Source organism: Astatotilapia calliptera, chromosome 17, assembly GCF_900246225.1.
Source record: "Astatotilapia calliptera chromosome 17, fAstCal1.2, whole genome shotgun sequence".
NCBI classification, from domain to species: domain Eukaryota; kingdom Metazoa; phylum Chordata; class Actinopteri; order Cichliformes; family Cichlidae; genus Astatotilapia; species Astatotilapia calliptera.
This window is the reverse complement of record NC_039318.1, coordinates 10,231,891-10,256,980: the sequence shown is the minus strand read 5'-3', so window position 1 is coordinate 10,256,980 and position 25,090 is coordinate 10,231,891.

Below are 25,090 nucleotides of genomic sequence, written 5' to 3'. Positions count from 1 at the left end.
ACACAGAGCTTTAAATTGCAAGGCAAAGACCCTACAATAATACAGAGAAACCCCAACAATTAAACAGCCCCCTTTGAGCAAGCACTTGGCAACAGCGGCAAGGAAAAACTCCCTTTTAACAGGAAGAAGCCTCTGGCAGGGTGGTGCAACTATCTGCAACCGGTTGGAGGTGAGACAGGAAAACAGGACATTGGGCAGAACGAAATCCTAATTGCTAGGAGACAGGATTGGATGTTGATGTTAGATTTAGATTGTTCTTTCCCAGTGGTAACAGATGAGGTTGAGGTCAGTTTATTCAACAACAACCTCAAAAAACCCTGTGGTCAAGCTTATACTGGGCAAACAGAGAGCATTCAAACAATACATTTTAGAACCCAGAACAGCCATTTGCACAAAGAATATGGAACATGCCACAGCCGAGCAATATCATGGGGGTAAACATGGCTTTCCTGTCACTTTGAATTTAACTGGATTTGAATATGTGACTCCAAAGAGACAGTCTATCAAAGCTTCTGTCTGTGAGATTGGATCACAGGTCTGAAACAACTGCCTCCTGTTAAAATGAATGACTGAAGTTGGTGATCATACTGCACATATAATTGCTTTGCTTGCTGTTTCCTTCCCGCACACACACATACACACACACACACGCACACACTTTTTGGTGGGGCAATAAATTCAGTCAAAGCCCATGAAGTATGAAATAGACAACTTCACCGAGCAATCTCTCACTCACTTGCTCTACCCTCCATGATCTAAGTTGCTCTGCCTCTGGCGGAACACAATCATCAGGTAGCGGATCCACCCATGCATCCTTCCATCGTGCCCAGGGGCCCCCCGGGCCACTCCTAACCCTAGAACACTGCACCCTCCCCGGGATGAAACCTGGCCACACGCCCCCCTCTCCCCTCCCTGGAGCCTCCAAGGAGCTGCTGGCTTCGACTCGTCTTACAGGGCGTCAATTCAGCCTGAAATCAAACCCTGGTGAGAGAACACAGCCCTGGACAGCCAGACAGATAGATGGATATACAGACAGGCAGGTGGATACGTGAGGAGTAGGTGCACCGACGCATCCAGGCCAGGTCGAGAGAACGAGAAGACATCCACAGGGAGAAGCAGACATGAATAGAGGCTGGAAGTATGTCATTTTCATGCAGGGGGTGTGGGGTGGGGATGACACATTTGCAGCTCTTCTGAACTTTATCAAGTCTGATGCTCCTACTGTATCTAACATCTGACCCAAACCATGAAATCTGTTATGAAATAAAGCTGTGGGAAGGGGAGAGAGTGGAACTGGAGACTTCTCTGTGTACCAGCTGTTGTTTCTGGGAAGACACACACACACACACACACACACACACACACACACACACACACACACACACACACACGGAAGAGCAATTCCATGGAAAAGTGAAGCCTACTGTAAACTTCTCAAGAACAGCACATATGGGAGACAGGGGACGAGTGATAGCGTGCACAGGCACACACACACACACACACACACCTAAAAATGTGTGTATCGGATATATATATATATATATATATATATATATATATATATATATATATGTCTACACACCTGATAATGGTCATATATTTGGGGTAAGGGTGGCTTGGTATTGAAATATGAGTAAAGTTAAAAAACAAAAAAAACTGTACAAACAGTTAAGATTTATGACTCGTGCACTTTAGTTACGATATGCAAGTCTGAGAAAGTCAGAGGTGTTTCAGATTATATCTGAACTCTGGGCAGATGTTTTATTTTCAAACCCATGTTGCTATAAGGCGGTGGAAGGAATACTTCGAGGACCTCCTTAATCCCACTGACACGTCTTCCGAGGAGGAAGCAGAGTCTGGGGATGAGGGGAATGACCCGCCAATTTCCGGGGGCGAGGTCACTGAGGCAGTTAAACAACTCCTTGGTGGCAGAGCCCCTGGTGTTGATGAGATCCGCCCCGAGTTCCTGAAGGCTCTGGACGTTGTAGGGCTGTCCTGGTTGACACGCCTCTGCAATGTTGCGTGGAGATCAGGGGCAGTACCTGTGGACTGGCAGACCGGGGTGGTGGTCCCCATCTTTAAGAAAGGGGACCGGAGGGTGTGTTCCAACTACAGGGGGATCACACTCCTCAGCCTCCCTGGGAAAGTCTATGCCAGGGTGGTGGAAAGGAGAGTTCGTCCGTTAGTCGAACCCCGGATACAGGAGGAACAATGCGGTTTTCGTCCTGGTCGCGGAACACTGGACCAGCTCTTTATCCTCTCCAGGATACTTGAGGGTGCATGGGAGTTTGCCCAACCAGTCTACATGTGTTTTGTGGACTTGGAGAAGGCATTCGACCGTGTCCCTCGGGGTGTCCTGTGGGAGGTGTTGCGGGAATATGGGGTGTCTGGCCCATTGCTACGGGCCATTCGATCCCTATACAACCGTTGCAAGAGCTTGGTTCGCATTGCCGGCAATAAGTCGGACTCGTTCCCGGTGGGTGATGGGCTCCGCCAGGGCTGCCCTTTGTCTCCGGTTCTGTTCATAATTTTTATGGACAGGATTTCTAGGCGCAGCCAAGTGGCGGAGGGCTTTCGCTTTGGTGGCCTCAGAATCTCTGATTTTTGCAGATGATGTGGTTCTGTTGGCTTCATCGGGTGAGGGCCTCCAGCTCGCACTGGAACGGTTCGCAGCCGAGTGTGAAGCAGCGGGAATGAGGATCAGCACCTCCAAATCTGAGGCCATGGTTCTCAGCCGGAAAAGGGTGGAGTGCCCACTCCGGGTCGGGGATGAGTTCCTGCCCCAAGTGGAGGAGTTCAAGTATCTCGGGGTCCTGTTCGTGAGTGATGGGAGAAGGGAGCCGGAGATCGACAGACGGATTGGGGCTGCAGCTGCAGTAATGCGGACGCTGCACCGGTCCGTCGTGGTGAAGAGGGAGCTGAGTGTAAAAGCGAAGCTCTCAATTTACCGGTCGATCTACGTCCCTACCCTCACCTATGGCCACGAGCTGTGGGTAGTGACCGAAAGAACGAGATCGCGGATACAAGCGGCAGAAATGAGCTTCCTCCGAAGGGTGGCTGGCCTCTCCCTTAGAGATAGGGTGAGAAGTTCGGCCATCCGGGAGGGGCTCAGAGTAGAGCAGCTGCTGCTCCACATCGAAAGGAGCCAGCTGAGGTGGTTCGGGCATCTGACAAGGATGGCCCCTGGGCGCCTCCTGGGTGAGGTGTTCCAGGCATGTCCCACCGGGAGGAGGCCCCGGGGCAGACCCAGGACACGCTGGAGAGATTATATCTCTCGGCTGGCCTGGGAACGCCTTGGTATTCCCCCGGATAAGCTGGAGGAGGTGGCTGGGGAGAGGGAGGTCTGGGCCTCTTTGCTTAGGCTGCTGCCCCCGCGACCCGGCCCCGGACAAAGCGGATGAGGATGGATGGATGGATGGATGTTGCTATAAGTTTGACTTTACACCTACCTATGCCTTAACTGTTGAACATTGCAGTGACCCAACTTCCACAGGAAATGGCTCATATGTTTCCTAGTTTTGGCATTAAAAAGCAGATAATTGAGGATAGAAGAGTGTGACTTCTATCACTGTTTAGCTTACGTGCTATGACTCTCGCTTATACTGTTTTATTATCACTGCCATAAGTGGTTGTTTTTGGTAGAACTTGTGTCTTTCTGTCTGTAAACGTTGAGTTGAAAGTTTTGATTGGATTCTGATAAATCTTTGCAGAGGTGTGGAGTGGGTTCATGTTAAAAAACATTAAAATTTGGCTTACAACTGGTCAACTTAATGATTTATTAGTCAACAACTGACAAAAAACTTGCAGCTTGAAACTTGAAGCTATGATTCTAGTATGCACACAAGTATGATATGCATTGCTAACATATAGAAAGTACTGCATAAAGATTTAATATATCATTTCAAATTTGACCTTCTGACCTGAAAGGTCAATAGATTGATCTGAATATTAATAATAATGCTATTTAGAACTATTTAAAACTATGTTTCTCGTTGCCATTGTTTGTATTAACAACATATACGCATACAGGCAATAATATATGGGGATACATTATTTTATTATTTTGTTATATACGTTACACTAACAGGATAAAACGGGTTAAATACATAACAATTTGAATACATGCACAATGTTCCCAAATAAGTATAATTTTATTTATTTATTTTTTGGTAAACAAAAAATGCTTGATATTTATTACTTAACATTTAAACAAATTTATTAAACAATGAAATGAATGTTAAATTAGAACTATAGACATTTGTAAAAGACTTAAGATAATCATATTGAAAATTTTATCGAGTATATTAAAATGGGTTTCAACAGGACAAATAATAAGAGCCTGCACTTTTCAAAAGAGCAAGACTTGTTGGAATTATATCTGTACCTTTATAAAAGAGATAACAATGATCAATATTTGCTACTCACTCAGCTTCATCACTGCGGGTAAAGTCATGCGTAGAGCACTTCAGATCATTCGTTCTGCATTTATTTTCAGGTGTGAATTTGTGGAACAACACTTGCATCTTTATATGAACATCACTATGTTTGATACCATTGTTATAACCAGCTGGGAACAAATGTTTTATTATTTGTAAAAAATCAATCATTAGCTAAAGAGTCCCTTTAGAGGATCACAACACTTATAATCTGGAAACTTTCCTGAGAAACTTTGAACTCCTGGTTGATGAAACTTTGAAATCCCAAAATGTCTTTAGGTGTGTACCTGTGCCTTTCTTTATCGTCCGCTCTCTGGTGCTATAACCTTCTCTTCCCTTCTCTCCATTTCAAGCATCCATCCAAAAGTTAACATGGAGGGAAATAAACTTTGAAGCTTTGCGACCTCCAGGCACGAAAGAAAGACAGCAAGAAATGCAAGTAGATGAAGAAGGAGTGAGGACGAGGCAGACTTGTTACTGAATGTTTCCATCCAACTATCACGCGGATTTTACGCAAACTTTTGAAAAGTCCCAGGAAGTAAAATGTGAATTGGACATGCTGCCATCGGTGGAAGTTGGAGTTGATGAGAATAAACGGCTTTGATGGACGATAGAAGACAGGAGACAGATTTGACAAAGGCTGAGTTTGTTTTTTTCTTTCACTAAATCAAGCGCTAAACAACGTGTCTGTCTCTCCATCTGTCTACATAGCTTGAGCTGAAATCTTCCAGCTCTGGCTGCAGTATTGAGTTTCCTGACATTAGTAGCCCCTGTGGCGGCTCTGAGGCTGCTGCTCTTTGAAGCTTCAGCGGTGCTGCTCCGGCTCATTTGGTAACAGGTTGGGAATGGGCCGCTGGCGAAAAATGAGACCCCTGTCGCCTTGGAAACAGGTCCCCCACCCACCTTTACAACGTGGTTTGGAGTGAGCGTACAGTGACATTTAGCCAGTTTCTCAGGGCTGAGGGAACGACACACGGAGGGTTAACAGGTGAACACACAGTAAACTCTCATTCTCCGCTCAGAAGGTTTCCACTGATATCAGGACCAAAAGTCTACAGTCTAGAGTACGTGTGCTTTTTTGTGTGTATTTGTGAAGGCTAAACTCCAAGCAGTGTTGAAATTCTGATCTTGGCACCGGCTAACTACCACATGAAATCAATTTAAAGTAAACACAAGATGTTACCAACAGAACAGAGGAGAAACACACAGATCCTCGCGCTGTCACTCTGCTCTCCAGAATCGCACCAGTAGTCTGAAGAATATGGCTGAAGGCAGTTGGTTTCTGTGTAATAAGTTTGTCTTCACTGTGACGCTTGATCATTACTGTGTAAAAAACGAGCTAAATGTTTCACAGTGTGTAATCTAACAGGCCTCTTCTCTTCTCTAGCAGCAGCTGTCATTTTAGCTATATAATAATAATAACTAATGTCAGTTTCTGAATGTCAGGTGTATTTGTTTCTTGCACATTACCTCATTCTGTGGATCTGCATAGCAACGACGTGATAAATCATTTGGTCATCCATCCGTTAGGTTTGATTATCCTTATACAGAGATTACACCATATTGCGTTAACAATCGCATCTCACAGTTCTGTTTTGTCGAGTGAAACTCATACAAAACTGATGTAAAATTCATATAAAATCTAATAATTAAAGACAGACTTTACAATGACAGAGTTCTCTATAGCTTTCCCAATTTTTCAACTGAAAGACACATCTCAGTTTCTCAAAACAAAAAATAAATAAGTTGCATCCAGGAAGAAACGATGAATCATTCAAACAAGTGATGTTTTACAACATTATTTACAAAGCCATAGACCAAAGCACTAAATGTCAAAAACTGTGCTGACTTCTGGTTTTCACAAATCACTAATTACATTTGTCATACATCTACCTTTTTGTGCACTTCTATATCCGCCTATAGAAGTAGGTAAGTACTTTGAACTCCAGTGTTTGGAGTCTGGGGCGCCGTCCTTCGCTATTTTAGATGAAATTATGCTCTTGTGCACTTTAAGCAGTTAATCCTAGTCATAACTAATTATCAGCTGGCTGTATCACTCAGATACGTAAAACTATAAGCAGGTCGTGGGCATAATCAGAAACAACTTTTTACTGCAAACATCTTTTCCTCTGAGTAATCAAGACGAGAGCAACCTGATGCATTTTAAGTAGTTTACATTTCACTCCATATATGTTCTCGCTGCCTCGCACCCTCTTTATGTATCCCTCCTTCTCATCCTACTCACTTTTTCACTTGTTTTACCTCATCCCCGTGCATCTCCACAGTCTGTCGTGTCTCTCTCCCTCTCTGTGCCGCTGATTAAGAACACAACCTGTTGTTGTTGCCACTCTGTCTTGATTACCTGCTGCTATTTTTTTTCATCCCTTCATTTCATTCCACCTCATCTCCATCTCTTTCTGGCCTAGCTGCTCGCTCAACCACACAGCACCTGTATGTGTGCGTGCATAGGCGTGCTTATGTGTGCGCCGTTGCATGGTGGCCTAACGAGTTTGATAGCTGTCACCTGATCCTGGTGATGAGGGTTGCTGTAGTAGCAAGAGGAGCGGGAGCGAGAGGAGAGTTAGGTTTCTCCGCTGTAATTAGTTTTCCCAGCCTCTAATTATACCAGACGGAATTACAAGCCTGATTGACTGTCATTTAAGCATTTTAATTCATGGAATTACCCTTTTTCTCTTTAAAAAAAAAAGAGGGAGAGTTGTTGTTTTGACAGGCGGTTGTGTTGGGATGGAATTGGCAGAGTGCAGACCATACCCATGCATACTGGCAGCTTTGACAGCGGTAAACACACTTTGTCAGAGTACAACAAAGAAACATACTGTATTACAGTGAGTTAAAATGAACTGGTAAACACAGTGATTCACTAGGAGTGGATTCACAACAGTCTGCAGATTCATTTATGATAGATTTTCTGTCAGAAAATAATTTGAAATGACAGAATAATGAATCCAAATTAAAAAAAAAAAAACTCGACTTGAGCTAACTCTCCTTGCCTCTCTTCTTAACCCTGGAAGCTGTGTTGTTTTAACCCTCATCTTTAATTCATCCCAACCACGCAGCCTGCACTCAGTGCAGATTAGAGAATCTGGGAGGTGAGACAAAGAACTTTCCTCATTCGAAATGAGAGGCTTCAAGAACCCTCTGAATGTTTCATACTGAACTACTTCCCTGTATTGTAATATTATTACATAAATAAAATCATAATCATTGTCCTACACTTAAAATGAAACGCAAATTTCTCTTTGCTAGAGTATTCAGTCAATCAGCTGATTATGAGTCATCCCTAAAACAGATAGTCGATTTTTTTAATGAATCTTCTTTAATCTTAAAGTTGGTTTAAGTAAGAAACCAAACTTGCTAACGCTAGCAAGGTTAGGAAGGCACATTCACATGCAAACGTATCTGTTAATTAGTGCTAATTAGACTAATAGGATAGCAAATTGCCACACCAACACTGAAGTACACGTGTCTTGGATGTGCTGCATCACAAAGCAAACCTGAAATTCCATTAAAATCTTCCAACAGAGACCATCTGTCAATGCAAGTAGCCACTCCCCAAAATGTAAGACTTGCAAGTATCTAAGTGGACAAGTTTTGAGAAAAAAGATAAACAAAAGAAAGAAAGAAAGAGAGAGAAAGAGAGAGAGTTATTGTAAATGATTAGCAGATCGCTTTCACCATCAGAACCTACGTGGATGACTCACTTTTAGAGCCAGTCTCCAGTGGCCGTTACAGAAACTGCGGTTTTTGGCACAGTTGAAGGCTGATGCTATAGATAAAAACTTGTTGACTTCAAGGCTTCTCACATAAAGAATAAGGATCATATAGATTTTGTTAATTTTTATAGCAAGTTAGACTGTTGGTGAACAATTGTATGTTGTTCTCAAAGTTAAGGCCAGATTTGTTTCTGTGCAAATTAAATCTTTTGTTCTTATACATACAAAAAGGAAAAAGAAAAAAAAAAAACTGGATTAGCCATGGTACCATATATACAGTGAAATTACACTATGTGTACTATATTCACTATTATTTGCTTTATATATATTCTAAGAATGAAAAATGTCATGAGTGAACATACATACAGTAGTTGTATATAGTAAGTAATACATTAGTAGTGTGCGTTAAATAGTATGTTTTCTCTAGGAGCATCTTGGGCCACCAAAAGCTGATGACTGTCAGGTCACTGCGTTTATTTTAAAGGTCAAAGGTTCACATTAAGTGATTATACTTTACAGCCTACATCACTGCTTCTGCTCTATGGAGCTCGATGAAACTAGAATACCGGCTTTGCTTTTGTAATGTACACACATGCACACAATCTGTAATTCAATCCTGTGCCTCATATCGGGTGTGATTCCTGTGAGCACACTGAAGTGATAAATGAGTCAGCACCCTGCTTCTGTGCCCGTGTTTTCATACGAGGATTAGATCATCAGCGGCAAAATCCTGTGATTTGAACCGACAAGAAGAGAACTATTGTATGTTTGTTGCTGAACATTTTACGTCGTTACGCCATTTTATTTATTAGCACTTAACCTTTTTAATTACTTCTTAAGCAAAACAATTCATCTGAATTGCAATTTTTTGACCTGATGTTCAAACTCGATATCTCAAAGACAATGAAAGCAGCGTATTTTTTTTCCTTTTCATTTTTGACTGCGCACCAGGCTACTGTTTTGTCTTTGCCTTGCTGCTCATTCTGCTATAGTGACCTGAGAACTCACTGATCTCATTAATAATCCGGCTGACTAAACTGAGCGCGCTCCTTAGAGCCCCATGCCTTTCCCCTTATCGTCTTTTGTTTCGGTCTTCTGCGCTTCTGTTTTTCTTTTGTTCTTGCTTTTTCTGGTCTCCTTCTTTGCCTTCCTTCGTCACCATCGCGTCTTTCTGTCTCTGCCTCTCCTGCTCTTTCTCCCCATGCATTTCTTGCTGTCTCGCTCTCGTTCTGTCTGTCCCCTATCTCTTTCTCAGTCTGTTACTCATTCACTCTCCCTGCAGACTTCTGCCTCTGATAGAGCGGCAGCCCCTCAAACGATTAACTCGGCAATCCCTTAATAACAATCTCATTCCCTCTATCCCTCCCTCCCTCGGTCTCTCTCTGAAGCCCTCCCAGTTCATTTGACCACTTTATTTCAACCTCCCATTCATGGGGCTCAGATCACACAAGGGGCTGTAATGACAGCACATTTATTAATTAATTGCATGTGTAATTGCTAAAATTAAGTTTTGGAAACTTGGTAATGATGGGAGGAATTACAGGGATGGAAGGAGGGAACGAGCTTTGAAGACAAGCCTCCTCAAGTTCTTTTGGGGCTGGAGGATGGGGAAGGCGCGGATGGATGGATAGAAAGGGAGAGACAGAAAAAGAAAGGAGGTGGGGGGAGTGTAAGAAGAGTAATCCAGGAGGAGAGCCACACTGTAGGGCTGATCAGAGGCGAGAGTTTTGTCTCACAGCTAATCTTCTCTTCTGAAGTGGTGTCATGGCCGTCACTCCGCTCTTGCCGTCAGTCTGTTGGTCTGTCCATTGCACGGCTGCAAATTCCCCCATTGATTCATACTGGGCCACTTTAATTAACTTCCTTCCTGAGATAATGGCGAGCTCAGAGGAATCTGCTCGCCGTGGAAAAACTCTGAGAAAAACTTTTCCCTACATCTCCAGAATGGCTAAGGCGTCCCCTTCAAGCCGCGGCATAATTTATTGCTTTTTATTGTCAAGACTTTGTCCGAAAAATGAGATTTGAACGCGAGGAGTGAATTGTTTATTGTCTGGGGTATTGGGGAGCAGATGTGGGTTCCGGGTCTCTCTGTGCTGAGAAGATAGGAACAGACTCCATTGTGTGTTGAGTGTGTAATTTGACTGGATGGACGGTTGGATGGGGAAAAACGTCCTTGGAGGGATAAATAGTTTATCAGACACGTGAACTGACGAGAAGGAGAATGCCTGAAAGAGGAAGAGAGAAAGAGAGAGGGAGCGAAGAGGAAAAATGGGAGAAAGCGGTGTAAATAGAACACTCTCTGCTCAGACATGCAGTAATATGCAGAAGTTTTAGGCACTAAAGTAAAGTGAGACACTCTTCAAAATAACAGTTCGATAGTTCGAATTTAACTTCTTTTAACTTTGTTAGAAAAACAAAATGTGGAAGCTTAACCAGTGTTTGAGTTGATCACTGTTTCGCTTTACAGATGGCCAGATTATTTAAGGCAGTGGGCTGATAGGTTGTTCCTCATGTAATGACTCGATCAGATGTCTGTGGGCCCATGACGTTTGTTTTCCGTGTCAATATACGGACAAAAGCACTGGGCTACCTGCACATTACAGATGTAAGAGCTGCTTGGCCACGGAAACCCATTACAAGAAGCTCCTGGTGCACGGTTTTTGTGCTGATGTTAATGCAACCGGAGGTTTGGAGCTTGGCAGTTATTGAGTCAAGAGTGTGCTGGTGACGTTTGCTGTCTTAGTGACCCCGCTGTGGATCATCGTGGCTGAGCTGCTGTGGAATATCTAGGAGGGAACTGACTTGTTGGACCGTTATAGTTGTAGGGATTTTGCACTAAATTTTGGACAAAATTTTGTTGTCACTATCATACTGATGTTGATGGTCGCATGGATAAGACACAGCCGGCTTTGCAACCTCTAAAGACATACAGTGCTTGTTCACCGCAGTCACCTTTACATAGTGCTGGCAGGGGTTTGGTAATTAAAACTCTTTTATTTCAGACTGTTTCTAGTCATACTCTGGACCGAGGAATTTTCTTATGATTTCTAAGGAAACGTGACAAATGCAGTATGAAGGAAGGGAGGTTTAGGGAGAGAAGGCCTGGTAATATAAATAAAAGTGGGATCTTTCCTTCCATTAATGTCTAGTAATGCTTTTTTAACTCTCAACTTTTGGACAATTAGCTTTTGTATAATATAGAAATACTGGTGGCTGCCAGTGCTACTCCTCAGCCTCCTGGTAGTTGCTATTGCAATCACATGATTTCCAAAAAACTTAACCTCTGACCTTGTCCTTGAGTTCAAGTTCACTGAGATTCAAACTCATCTCAAATTTTTAGTAGATGCACCTCTGGCATGAATTTCAAAATCTTACGTCGCCTCGTTCTCGAGTTATCACATTCACAAACTTGAGTGTCCAAACTGCCCGCCCGCCTGGCACGGTGACAAATCCAGTTTAGGTTCTTTAAAAATAGAATATTAAAATATTTTGAAAGTAAAACAAGTAACAGTATATGTTTGTTCCAATTTATTTCAGAATGGTACTTCTTTTTTTCTGTAGCCCACTGTGCAACTTCATCGTCTTTGATAATGAGTTTATGATAATGTGACAGCAGAATAGTACATAAAGAGTGGAATCACAGAGCAAATCCATATTCAAAACTAAAATAGCTGAATAGGGCAAATACAGAGTGCCAGCTTTTTATTTTATTTCTTTTTTTAAATTCATGCTTCCTTCTTCAGTTTTAAAACCCTACATTACTCACAAGCGTAGGCCAACAGTTTGGTCAGTGATTCAGGTGTGTTATGCCATTTGAGCTGCTGGCCTCAAGCAGAGCTGAGGAGGGTGCTTGGAGGGGTCTGATGAGCTCACTTCATTGCCATCTGGGACCCCTGTCAGCTTCTCGGCTCACTCAGCCTCTGGGGGCAACTGTCAGTGTTATCTGAAAAGTCATGGTACCAAAGATCTTGACACTTGCATACATATTGTTTGTATTCATATGCAGAAATCTTATGAGATAGCACACTCACTGCTCTGTTTGCCATTTCTCTTTAACAGTTTGCTTTGTCTTTTTACAACCTGCAGCTTGGCACGTTTGATGTTTGCACATTGAGATTTTTAAAGTAACTGACTCTAAACAAGTCCCACTGTGTCACAGACTGGCACTCACATAATGCCTGCTAATAGCTGATGAGTAAAATTTAGCAGCAAAAAATAGCATCTGAAAGCCAAACCAAAAAAAAAGATGGCTTAGCATTGCCTGATTGATGCATTCAAAGATGATGTAATAGCCAATTATAAAGTTGCTCTTTCCTACTTAATATAATCAGTCTGTGAAATCTGTGTCTCACTAAAGTGTTCCAGATTTGTTGTCTTCATTATCAGGTAGGCAATGAAGCTAATGATAGCTGCTCAGTGTTATTTCGGTAGCACGAGTAATCCTAAAAGGTTTGCAAGTTTAAAACGCGTAAACATCTCCTCATCTCTACCTGTCTGCTTCCACTGAGAGGCACAAAGAGGGGGCTGCTAATCCATGTTGGTGTGGAGGGGGGAGAGAGGGAGGTAAACCCATCCAGCCGGCCAGCCAGCCACTCCGATGTGAGGGCTTGTGATAGCGGAGACACTTGATCACATTTATCTGCAGTTTACACCTTCCTGTCTTGATCTCTGAGCTATACAGGGGATCGCCTTTCCTGCTCAAAGAAAGAAAGCTAGCGAGGGTTAGAGGCGGGAGGTGGGGTGGGTGGATGGATGGATAGGTGGATGGAGGGAGAGAAAAGGGGCCAGGGCCCTCTGTGTGAATGCTGGTTGGGATTGTAAAGCGAGCTGAGCGATGACAGCTAAATGCGCTAATTTTCTACTGGGACTCAGGCTTTGTCTCACAGGCAGGACCCAGGCAAGGAGTTGTGACACTGAGGGATCAATGACCTTTTTAAAAAATAAATAAATAAAGTGATTTGGCTCGGGGTTTATGTAGTCCAGAATATGTTTGATTGGTAGCCAAAACTGACAACTAACAAGCAGAGCTTTATGTGTTCATTAGCTGAAAATGCTGTATCATTCATGCACAAGAGATAAATCACAAGCTGCAAATCAGCAATGTGATGCACAAACAGCGATGTGTGACAAAACTGATCAAAATTTGTAAGCTTTTCATGTTAAATGTCACCTGTTTGCGAAGCAATTCATGTTTAAGGCTCACTCTTGTTTTTTAATGCATTTACTGCAGAAACTCAGAATAGAAAATGCTCTCAAAAATTCAATTCAATTCGGTTTTATTTATACAGCACCAAATCAAAACAACAGTCACCTCAAGGCACTTTATACTGTGAGGTAGACCCTACAATAATACATACAGAGAAAAACTCAACAATCATATGACCCCATATGAGCAAGCACTTTGGCAACAGTGAGAAGGAAAAACTCCCTTTTAACAGGAAAAAAACTTCCAGCAGAACCAGGCTCAAGGAAGGGGCGGTCATCTGCCACGACCAGGTGGGGAGAGAGAAGGAAGACAGGATAAAGACATGCTGTGGAAGAGAGACAGACATTAATAACAAGTATTATTCAGTGCAGAGAGGTCTATTAACACATAGTGACTGAGAAAGGTGACTGAAGAAGAAACACTCAGTGCATCATGGGAATCCCCCAGCAGCCTTCGCCTATTGCAGCATAACTAAGAGAGGATTCAGGGTCTCCTGAATCCTCAGGAGGTGAGGTAAATGAAAGAATTTCTGCCTGTTCCAAATTTCCCATGAATGCAGTTTTATTTTTCATTTCTGTTGTCTAAAACTTAACAATTACTTTGACAGTATAATTAAATGCAAGCTGATCATAACTGAAGAACAAACTCAAACTACAAGAAATTCAAGTCATTCATGGGGAAAGTTGATGTTTTGGGACCTTTTCTGGGTAAGAGTGAAAGTGGACTGAAAGAAGAGCAGAGCGAAATTGGGTGAACACTGGGAAGGATGCAATCTATTGTTAACCCACAGACTGTGCAATGTGTCCTAAACATCCCACACTACTGTATCACCTCAACAGAGCACTTCTTTCTCAGACTGCTGGTTTCATTGTGATTCCGATCATATTTAAAGGTAGAACGGGAGGCAGAGCCTTCAGCTTTCAGGCCTCTCTTCTCTGGAACCAGCTGAAACCAGAGACAGACACTCTACTTTTCAGATCAGGCCTATAACTTTGCTTTTTGATAAAGAATAAGGGCATTTAGAACTGGATCAGGTGACCCTCGGCCCTGCCTTAGTTACTTAGTCACTCACCTTTTTTCACTCTTATGTGTTTCTAAACTGATCTGTATCCCCTAATCTGTTGCCCTGTCTCTCTCCACTCACCCCCAAATGGTTGCGGTGTTTGTCTGCCTCTCCCTGATTCTGCCGGAGGTTTCTTACTGTTAAAAGGGAGCTTTTGCTCATAGGGAGTTGTCTGATTATAAGTGTTTTCTCTTTATTAATAAGTGGCTTGATCTGTGACTTGGTGTGACTGCTATATTAAATGAAGCTGACTTCAATTGAACACAGTATATAAAACACTGACATAGCCTACAAGGTCTCAGAAGTTACTTTTACTAGTTAAAGGTGAGAAACCACAAGTTTATCAAGGTCCAGCTTTAATGAATGGTGGAAAAAGAAGCTGCAGATTATCATTACTACACTAATGATCCAACACAAAAAGGTGGAAATAAACTCTAACCTTAACTTAAGAAAAGGAAAAGAAACAAAGTGCTCTGATGGTGAATAGAAACATGGAGCAAGTGCTATCACCTTATGCCGAGGGAAAGTGGTAGAGGACAGTTAAGGCAAACCTCACACACACACACATGCACGCACACACACGCACATGGAAGCTCTACAATGTAAGAGTGCAATAAGCGGTGATAATCCCCCCCCTGGATTCTTTATGGGAACAGGCCCCTGTTGTTTAGTTGTAATTATCCTTTAATATGGACTCTGATGTCGTCTCTGCTTTCCACTGCGCTGACTTGCGCGCACACATACAGTACATTACGTACACACAACTTCTCACTCATGCGCACACACACCGTTACTATGTGCATCACTACACTCACTGTATTGCCTTACACAGGTAGAAACCTGAAGACTGTGTTAAGCTGTTTAAGACTCTTTTAGCTTCATTAAGACAGACAGAGCTCAGTCAGACAAAGTAGCTTTCACTGAGGTCCACAGTCTGTGGCATTCAGTCATGGATAATTTAACACAGACCAAAAGTCAAGTGATTTTCAACTTTTACTTTGATTCTCCTCCACCTCCCTATTCTATTCTATTCTATTCTATTCTATTCTATTCTATTCTGCAGCAATAATACAAATGTGCTGACTGAGATGTATTCTCTTGTCTCGCAGCCAACGTCAATCATCCCTCCTGTTTGTGGAAATCACACCTGAGCCAAAAAACGCTCTGCAAGTGGTTTCACATGTCTCCATTACGCCTGAGGAGAGCCTGATTTAACTTCAGAGCCACTCAGAGAGGCATCAGAAATTAAAAGAGGGGGAAATGATCTGACAGCAACACCCCTCGTGACGAGACAGAAGTTGGTATTTTTTTTTCTTTCTGTTGGTGCAATTGCTTTAATGTGGTTTCACAAGCAGGCCGGAGATGAAAGAGCACTCAAGTGATTCTAAATTAAGAATATTACAATGGCAGAGCAAAATTTCCCATATTGCTCAAGCCAGAACGCTTCCGTAGCAATATCCCATAATTTATATTTGCTCTCTTATGTGCTCTTTTGTTTTTTCATTCCTTTTCAAATAAGAAAACCTGTGGTGTGTTGTTTTCTGATTTCCCCTTTTCTCGGTTTCCCACCTAGCCAGATGACCAGCTTATTTACATATTGATTTTTCAACGCCAGTACGGTGTTCCATAAACTGCTTTTAATGATACTAGAAAGTGAAGGGGAAGAAAAAGGGGGATATGTGCTACTATGGGACTTGGTGGCGTCAAACACATGCTGTAACAGTAGCTTGTCACCAGGGGGCACTGCAACTTCATGCGCCTTGATGGAGCAAGGGAGGAACGCCTATGAGGAGAGTGCTCAGAGAGTTTGTGACAAAGACTGAAAGTGTGACAGGAGAAAACATGGAAGGAAGCAGATGGAAAGACTGAAATGTTGGGAAAGGTGATATAAAGAGTTATATAAAGGACAGAGCAACAGCGTGAGACAGAAGTTAAAGTTAAGGACAGTTAGTGAGAGTTGGTGAGTGTCTGTCTGTGGACACGCTCGTCCGTTCTCCCTCATCCACCAAAACCCCTTTACTACATAATGTCGGTCTCAGTTTTTCAGTTGCGTTTGAGTGTTTTTAGGCAGCAGGTGTCACACCTCTACAAAACTGTGTCCTCCATGAAAGTTCAAGGTTTAGTGGAGATCAAGGCTCCACTCAAATACGCTTTATATGAATGTGATTAATTTGTGATTCACAGCATCAAAGCCCGGCGCCTTGTTCTGGCCTTGTCTTAGACTTGACCTGTAAGTTAGTGCTTTGTGAGATCTGACTTTTGCTAAAAAGAAAATATATATATGTTTTAAAAAGTAATAATCTGTGAGTCATTACTGCTCACTGCAGCAACAATGACTAACAAAGGGGAAAACAGCACAATACTGTGAAAAAGCTCGAACACTGACAATACAGCCCACACCGTGGGGGTCAGAGGGTCACAGCCACAAAGCCCGCAGAACAATTAACAAGCAACTGTAGGTTAGAGAATGTATACACAGAGATAGAAATTAAACAGTCAGTAGTGCCATCCAAAGTTAAATGGCAGATGTTAGAAGGTTGTTCCCTGCTAGGACTTTGACAGAAAGATCTACAGTCGTAAGCAATTCTCATTTTTTTTGACTCGGATAGTTTTGATGACACTCAAATCTTTTTCGTTGATTTACTGAATCTAAAATTGCTTTGATTTTCCTTGACTCACATTGCTGTACTCAACATATAAAACTTGCTTGACGATGATGTAATCAAATTAATACAAAGAGCACAAATTTGTGTTGCTTTACGGGAAATATATGCCTGGTGCAATATTTTGGAGAGAGATATCACAAAGAATGATCATTAGAAACCAAATCCATAACCTCAAACGTGGCAGCTGTCCCTGCCCGTTCCCACAGTGAGACAATCATCTACTTTAGTACAGCTTAGCTGATAGACATACAAGCCGCTTGTGTTATTGCCATAACACAATGAAGTGGTGACAGACCTATCTGCTTTTTATCATAACCCAAATGTAGGTTAAGTGTATTTTACTGGCCTGCTGAACTACAATTACATCTGTTCAAGAGGCAGAGATGTTCATCAACTCAACTGAGCCTTAAAATGTTAAGCTGAAGCTGGAGACCCGGCCTCCTCAGCTCACAACAAGTGCATTACCAACATGGCTGCTGAGTGGCATGACGTGCTTCGATGAGGATCACCAACTTTATACTGGAAATGAAGCTGCTTCGTTTTTCTTTCAGATCTGTCACTTGTAAGTTTCACAACTAGTAGAAGTCTGTAAAAGTTCAGCAAATTTCTAGTCTGTCAAGTTAGTTAGTTTGGGTTAAGGTTGTTCTTGGGAGAGTTGAGAGTTGAAGATATAAACTGTGTAAACTATCTTAACAAAACATGCCCAACTAATCGGTAGCCAGAGCCTAAACTCTAATAAAACAATTTTTTAAAAGTTTTTATTTGAGGCAGCACAGTGGACTGGACAAAAAAGGACATTAGGACTTGAAGGAACGATTAAGAGGAGGAAGGGAAAAGAAAGCGACACAAAGAGAAGCCAAACTTAGTGAGAGAGTGAGTCAAAAGCCTGGAAGTGTTTCCTGAGCTCTTATTTGTATGTTGTGGTCATCTCTGTGTGTGTGTGTGTGCATGTGTGTGTGTGTCCAGACGTCCTATAAGTGAAAAAAAAAAACATCTGTGGCTTCAGTGATGTCATTAAGAAGGGTGGCAAGAGAGGAGCAATTAACCATCTCTTACACACACACAAACACACATAGGAGCACAGTGTGGGACAAAACAGAGCTGTAAAAACAGGGCCAGCTTGCGGCCAGTCAGTCCGTTACCCACAATGCCTTGGGTCTGGATGGTTGTCACTAGGTTCCGGTCGGCGTGGCAACAAAGCTTATTAATCTGCTGATGGAGGGCCAGCTGCAGAGGTGGCAGACACACATACACACACACCCACGCACTCACACACATTTGTGCATGAACGAGCACGCACAAACACGCATCCAAAATGAGCACAAATGACTTATTTGATGTTGTAGAATTTTAGCACTGTACACACACACACACACACACACACACACACACACAAACAAATTCTTGCGCTGTTGCTCACCTCTGCATTGCTGTTAAATTTGAGTCAAACCACTGAAGGTCAGCTCTCAATGCATTACTCTAACACATACTATTACAACATGTATCACATATTCGCCTTTCCTTTTTATGGCTCAACATTTCTGATTAGTTTTACAAATATGGAGAGAATGAGAAGTAGTCTGAAAGTGTGTGTGTGTGTCTGCCTTTGTGTCTATGGGTGAGTTTGTGTGTGCGTGTTTGCAGAGTGAGTTTTTCTTCAACTTTAATGCTGTTCCCCCAGCATATCCTTGCTGGTTGCCTAGAGACAGGGATTTGAGTGAGGCCCCTTGGTTCATTCCCACACAGTCCTCCGGTTAATGTGTGTGTGTGTGTATGTGTGTGTGCGCGCACGGGCACGTGTGCATGTGTGCATGTGTGCATGTGTGCACGCATGTTGAAAGGATATTTCTCTCCTTTGCCTTTTGATTCATTCTCAGTGTGAAGCAGCTCCCTGTGGAGACAGTATGGGTGGGCAGAGAGGAGGAGAGGTGGAGGAGGTGAAGAGGAGGAAGAGCAGGAAAAGGAAAGAGGAGAGAAGAGGGGAGGAAATGTTGAAAGAAGCAAGAACAAGGCAGGTTAGAGAAAGGATGGCTGAAAGAGTGAGAGAAGGAAAGGAAAGAAAGAGGAGTGGGCCTGCATGTCGTACGAAAGATGAAGGGAAGAGACGAGGAAAGGAGGAGGGAAGGAGGGCTGCTGGTCACACATCAAGGCCTGGAAACAAAGAAACCAAGATCTCTCCCTCTTCTCCTTCCCCTATCCGTCCCTCCATCCCTGACAAACACAAGTTTCTCTTCTCTCAGGAAGAAACTGAGTGCAGTGCTTCAACTGCCTGACAGAGAGATGAGAAGCAGACAGCATGCTTTCTTTTAATTCTAGCTTATCTGTGTATTAAGGTGTAGACCTGTGACCATACTTACTGCCTCATGTGATAATGTACTTTTTTTTCTTTCTTTGGCTTGTTGTAAAGCTCCTCCAACTTTCATGCTAGTTCTACAAAAACTAGCCTGGGCCTACAGGTTTTGGGTTGTTTTTGAAAAATTTGTATCTTGCAAATATACTATCATAAAAACTGTTAAATGTATATTTACCTCTTAATATGACAACAAATTGCAATCAGTTAAACAGCAGTCTACTATATTCCTCTCTTTGGGACATGGAGTGCCTATTCCCATTTCTTGATGTCGTCTATGAAAGATCTGCGCCGGGTCAGGAAAGGTGACACAGATTGGTTTACAACAATAGACTGTACAAAGTATTGTAGACCTGCACCAGACTGGGAAGAGTGAATCTACAATAGGCAAGCAGCTTGGTGTGAAAAAATCAACTGTGGGAGCAATCATCAGAAAATGGAAGACATACAAGACCACTGATAATCTCCCTCGATCTGGGGCTCCACGCAAGATCTCATCCCGTGGGGTCAAAATGATCATGAGAACGGTGAGCAAAGATCCCAGAACCACACGGGGGGACCTGGTGAATGACCTGCAGAGAGCTGGGACCAAAGTAACAAAGGTCACCATCAGTAACACACTACAACGGCAGGGAATCAAATCCCGCAGTGCCAGACGTGTTCCGCTGCTGAAGCCAGTGCATGTCCAGGCCCGTCTGAAGTTTGCCAGAGAGCACATGGATGATACAGCAGAGGATTGGGAGAATGTCATGTGGTCAGATGAAACCAAAGTAGAACTTTTTGGTATAAACTCAACTCGTCGTGTTTGGAGGGAGAAGAATACTGAGTTGCATCCCAAGAACACCATACCTACTGTGAAGCATGGGGGTGGAAACATCATGCTATGGGGCTGTTTTTCTGCCAAGGGGACAGGACGACTGATCCGTGTTAAGGACAGAATGAATGGGGCCATGTATCGTGAGATTTTGAGCCAAAACCTCCTTCCATCAGTGAGAACTTTGAAGATGAAACGAGGCTGGGTCTTCCAACATGACAATGATCCAAAACACACCGCCCGGGCAACAAAGGAGTGGCTCCGTAAGAAGCATTTGAAAGTCCTGGAGTGGCCTAGCCAGTCTCCAGACCTCAACCCCATAGAAAATCTGTGGCGGGAGTTGAAAGTCCGTGTTGCTCGGCGACAGCCCCAAAACATCACTGCTCTCGAGAAGATCTGCATGGAGGAATGGGCCAAAATACCAGCTACTGTGTGTGCAAACCTGGTAAAGACCTATAGTAAACGTTTGACCTCTGTTATTGCCAACAAAGGTTATGTTACAAAGTACTGAGTTGTATTTTTGTATATAAAAAGACGGCTGTAGCTGCATTCTTTTAATGACCATCAGTGGACAACCAGAAGTCTTAAAAGCTATAGAAATTTATCCTGATGTGTTTATATTCTCAGTTTCAAATCCTTTTGTACACAACTTTAATTTTGTAAAAAAAAAAAAAAGGGGGGGGGGGGAGGCTTGTCAGACCTCTGTTCCAACTCTTGGTCATCTAGTCTTTATTTAAAACCTTTCACTATCAAGATGATGATAGTGAAAGTATTCACACTGGGACTCCACTTATCAAAAGATGACACCACCGTTGCTACAGCCATCTTTTATGTAAAGTCCAAAAAAAGACAAAAGAAACAATAACAGTCCATTGAAGCATATTGCAGCACAGGAATGCCTTGGTTTATACCAAGTAAATAAATATATATAACATGGAAAAAAAGAAAGACGCAGTAGTGATTCATAATGTGATTCCACCTGTTGTTGGTGTTTTCTAGTTCTTTGTGTAATGAGTGACAAATGCCAATGTTCTTGTACAACAGTTAATCCTGAGATGAAGGGTTTTGATTGCACCACTGTATTTTGGATGCGACATCAAATTCCACTGCGATCTTATCTTTAAAGAGGATTTAGGAGTACTTTTGAAATAAGGCGCCCAGCACAATCTAGAGTTTTTCTTTGTACGTGGATTCATTGACTGAACACCTGCTTTAACAAACGTCAAGCACAGAGGTTCGTTCCATTGCCAGTGGTATGTTGTCAGCTGTTGAGATACATGGGATAAGAGATGCATGTCAAAAATCTCACTTGTAAAATATGCAAGTTATACGTTCACTTAAAAAACAATACTATATACTTTCATCAGGCTAGTGAGCATGAAATATTTTGTGAGTGAAGTAGTAGAGATGCTTTTTTTCCCTTTGATTTTCTTCCAAAATAAAACTACATCTTGAAGTATCTAGAGAGGTTCATTAATGCGGCACACTTACAGTGGGGCAAAAAAGTATTTAGTCAGCCACCGATTGTGCAAGTTCCCCCACCTAAAATGATGACAGAGGTCAGTAATTTGCACCAGAGGTACACTTCAACTGTGAGAGACAGAATGTGAAAAAAAAATCCATGAATCCACATGGTAGGATTTGTAAAGAATTTATTCGTAAATCAGGGTGGAAAATAAGTATTTGGTCAATAACAAAAATACAACTCAATACTTTGTAACATAACCTTTGTTGGCAATAACAGAGGTCAAACGTTTACTATAGGTCTTTACCAGGTTTGCACACACAGTAGCTGGTATTTTGGCCCATTCCTCCATGCAGATCTTCTCGAGAGCAGTGATGTTTTGGGGCTGTCGCCGAGCAACACGGACTTTCAACTCCCGCCACAGATTGTCTATGGGGTTGAGGTCTGGAGACTGGCTAAGCCACTCCAGGACTTTCAAATGCTTCTTACGGAGCCACTCCTTTGTTGCCCGGGCGGTGTGTTTTGGATCATTGTCATGTTGGAAGACCCAGCCTCGTCTCATCTTCAAAGTTCTCACTGATGGAAGGAGGTTTTGGCTCAAAATCTCACGATACATGGCCCCATTCATTCTGTCCTTAACACGGATCAGTCGTCCTGTCCCCTTGGCAGAAAAACAGCCCCATAGCATGATGTTTCCACCCCCATGCTTCACAGTAGGTATGGTGTTCTTGGGATGCAACTCAGTATTCGTCTTCCTCCAAACATGACGAGTTGAGTTTATACCAAAAAGTTCTACTTTGGTTTCATCTGACCACATGATATTCTCCCAATCCTCTGCTGTATCATCCATGTGCTCTCTGGCAAACTTCAGACGGGCCTGGACATGCACTGGCTTCAGCAGCGGAACACGTCTGGCACTGCGGGATTTGATTCCCTGCCGTTGTAGTGTGTTACTGATGGTGACCTTTGTTACTTTGGTCCCAGCTCTCTGCAGGTCATTCACCAGGTCCCCCCGTGTGGTTCTGGGATCTTTGCTCACCGTTCTCATGATCATTTTGACCCCACGGGATGAGATCTTGCGTGGAGCCCCAGATCGAGGGAGATTATCAGTGGTCTTGTATGTCTTCCATTTTCTGATGATTGCTCCCACAGTTGATTTTTTCACACCAAGCTGCTTGCCTATTGTAGATTCACTCTTCCCAGTCTGGTGCAGGTCTACAATACTTTTCCTGGTGTCCTTCGAAAGCTCTTTGGTCTTGGCCATGGCGGAGTTTGGAGTCTGACTGTTTGAGGCTGTGGACAGGTGTCTTTTATACAGATGATGAGTTCAAACAGGTGCCATTCATACAGGTAACGAGTGGGGGACAGAAAAGCTTCTTACAGAAGACGTTACAGGTCTGTGAGAGCCAGAGATTTTCCTTGTTTGAGGTGACCAAATACTTATTTTCCACCCTAATTTACGAATAAATTCTTTACAAATCCTACCATGTGAATTCATGGATTTTTTTTTTCACATTCTGTCTCTCACAGTTGAAGTGTACCTCTGGTGCAAATTACTGACCTCTGTCATCATTTTAGGTGGGGGAACTTGCACAATCGGTGGCTGACTAAATACTTTTTTGCCCCACTGTATACACCTTTTTGTTATTTTTAATTTAGTCTCACATAGTTGACTACAATGATTTTGAAGGGGTTTGAAACTAAAAATGATAGATATTTAGGGCTGGATCAGGTGACTTTGAATCCTACCATAGGCTATGTTCACACTGCAGGCGAAAGCGGATCAAATCCGACTTTTTTGACCCTATGCGACCCATATCCGATCATGGTATGACAGTGTGAACAGCACAAATCCAATATTTTCAAATCCGACATGGGTCATTTTTGTATGTGGTACTGAATCCGATACATGTCTGATGTTTTAGAAAGCAACTGCTGTTTGAACGGTCAGGTCGCATTAAATCCATCTTTTACGTCACTGACACAAGACAGACGCCAATTATCAGCGCCGGAGAAGCGCCCGAGAAGACATCGCGAACGCTTCCTGGCCATCCAGTGTAGATGTTAGTGAAACTGTTGGGAAGAGAACGTTGGAGAAACGTGAACATTTTATTTGTACTGTATAATCTTCAGATTCTGACAGAAATCTGCAGCTATCCTTTGAAGCACCGCTCCTCTCTAAAACAGCAATAAGGATCATTATTAGGCCATATGTAAATAACAAAATAACTTTATAACTTAAAACAAAATTGGGAAACGTAAAGTCCGAAACAAGTCTTTATATTAAGGGCCATCAGTCAAACAATACTGTTTGCTCTGGGTCTAAACAGAGCGCGTTGTGTGTGATGTCTTCTTTTGCGCATGCGGGCCGCTTTGAGGGTTCACACTAGAGCGCGTTTGCTGTCACATTTTATTTGTAGTGTGAACAAGCAGACAAAAAAAATCGGATTTGATCAAAAAATCTGAATTGAGCATTAAGACCTGCAGTGTGAACGTAGCCTTAGTTACATTGCAATAGGCCTAGGCTGCTGGGAGTTTCCCATGATGCACTAAGCATTACTTCTTCATTCATTTCTTTCGATCAGTTATTATTAATCTCTCTTCTACAGTGTGTCTTTTATCTAACCGCTCTCCTTTCACCCGCAGCTTATTACGGTAGATGGCTGCACCTCCCTGAGCCTGGTTCTACCAGAGGTTTCTTCCTGTTAAAAGGGAGTTCTTCCTTCCCGCTGTCTCCAAGTGTTTGCTCATAGGGGGTCAACTGATTGTTGGAGTTTTCTCTCCATTATTGTAAGGTCTTTATGTTTGTTGGTGCTTCCAAACTAACAAGTAAAAACCTATCCTTATCTGGTTTTGTGTAAAAAGATTTCCTGTCACATTACAACAATAATAATAATAAAAAAAAGACTTTATCTCTCCATCCTCTTCTACTTATCTTTATCAGTGTCATGGGTGGGCTGGAATCTATCCCAACTACCACAGCACAAAAGATGGCCAGTCTGTCACAGGGCTAACACAGAGAGAAAGACAACCATTCACATTCACATTCTCACCTCTGAGCAATTTAGAATCACCAGTGAACCTTACTCCACTAACTGCATGTCTTTGGATTGTGGGAGGAAGCCAGAGTACCTGGAGAGAACCCACACAAACACGAGGAGAACATGCAAACTCCTCACAGAACTTTCTACAACTGTTACAACAAAATAAGATGCACAGCACTGACCCGAAAAATATCACCTGGTTAATCTTTTAGGTTTTACTTAACCCTCTTCACACCACCAGAAAAGTATCAGAAAAATGTTTCCTCATACTTTTGATCGTATAGTCTCTTTTCTTCAGTTTTGTGAGATTAT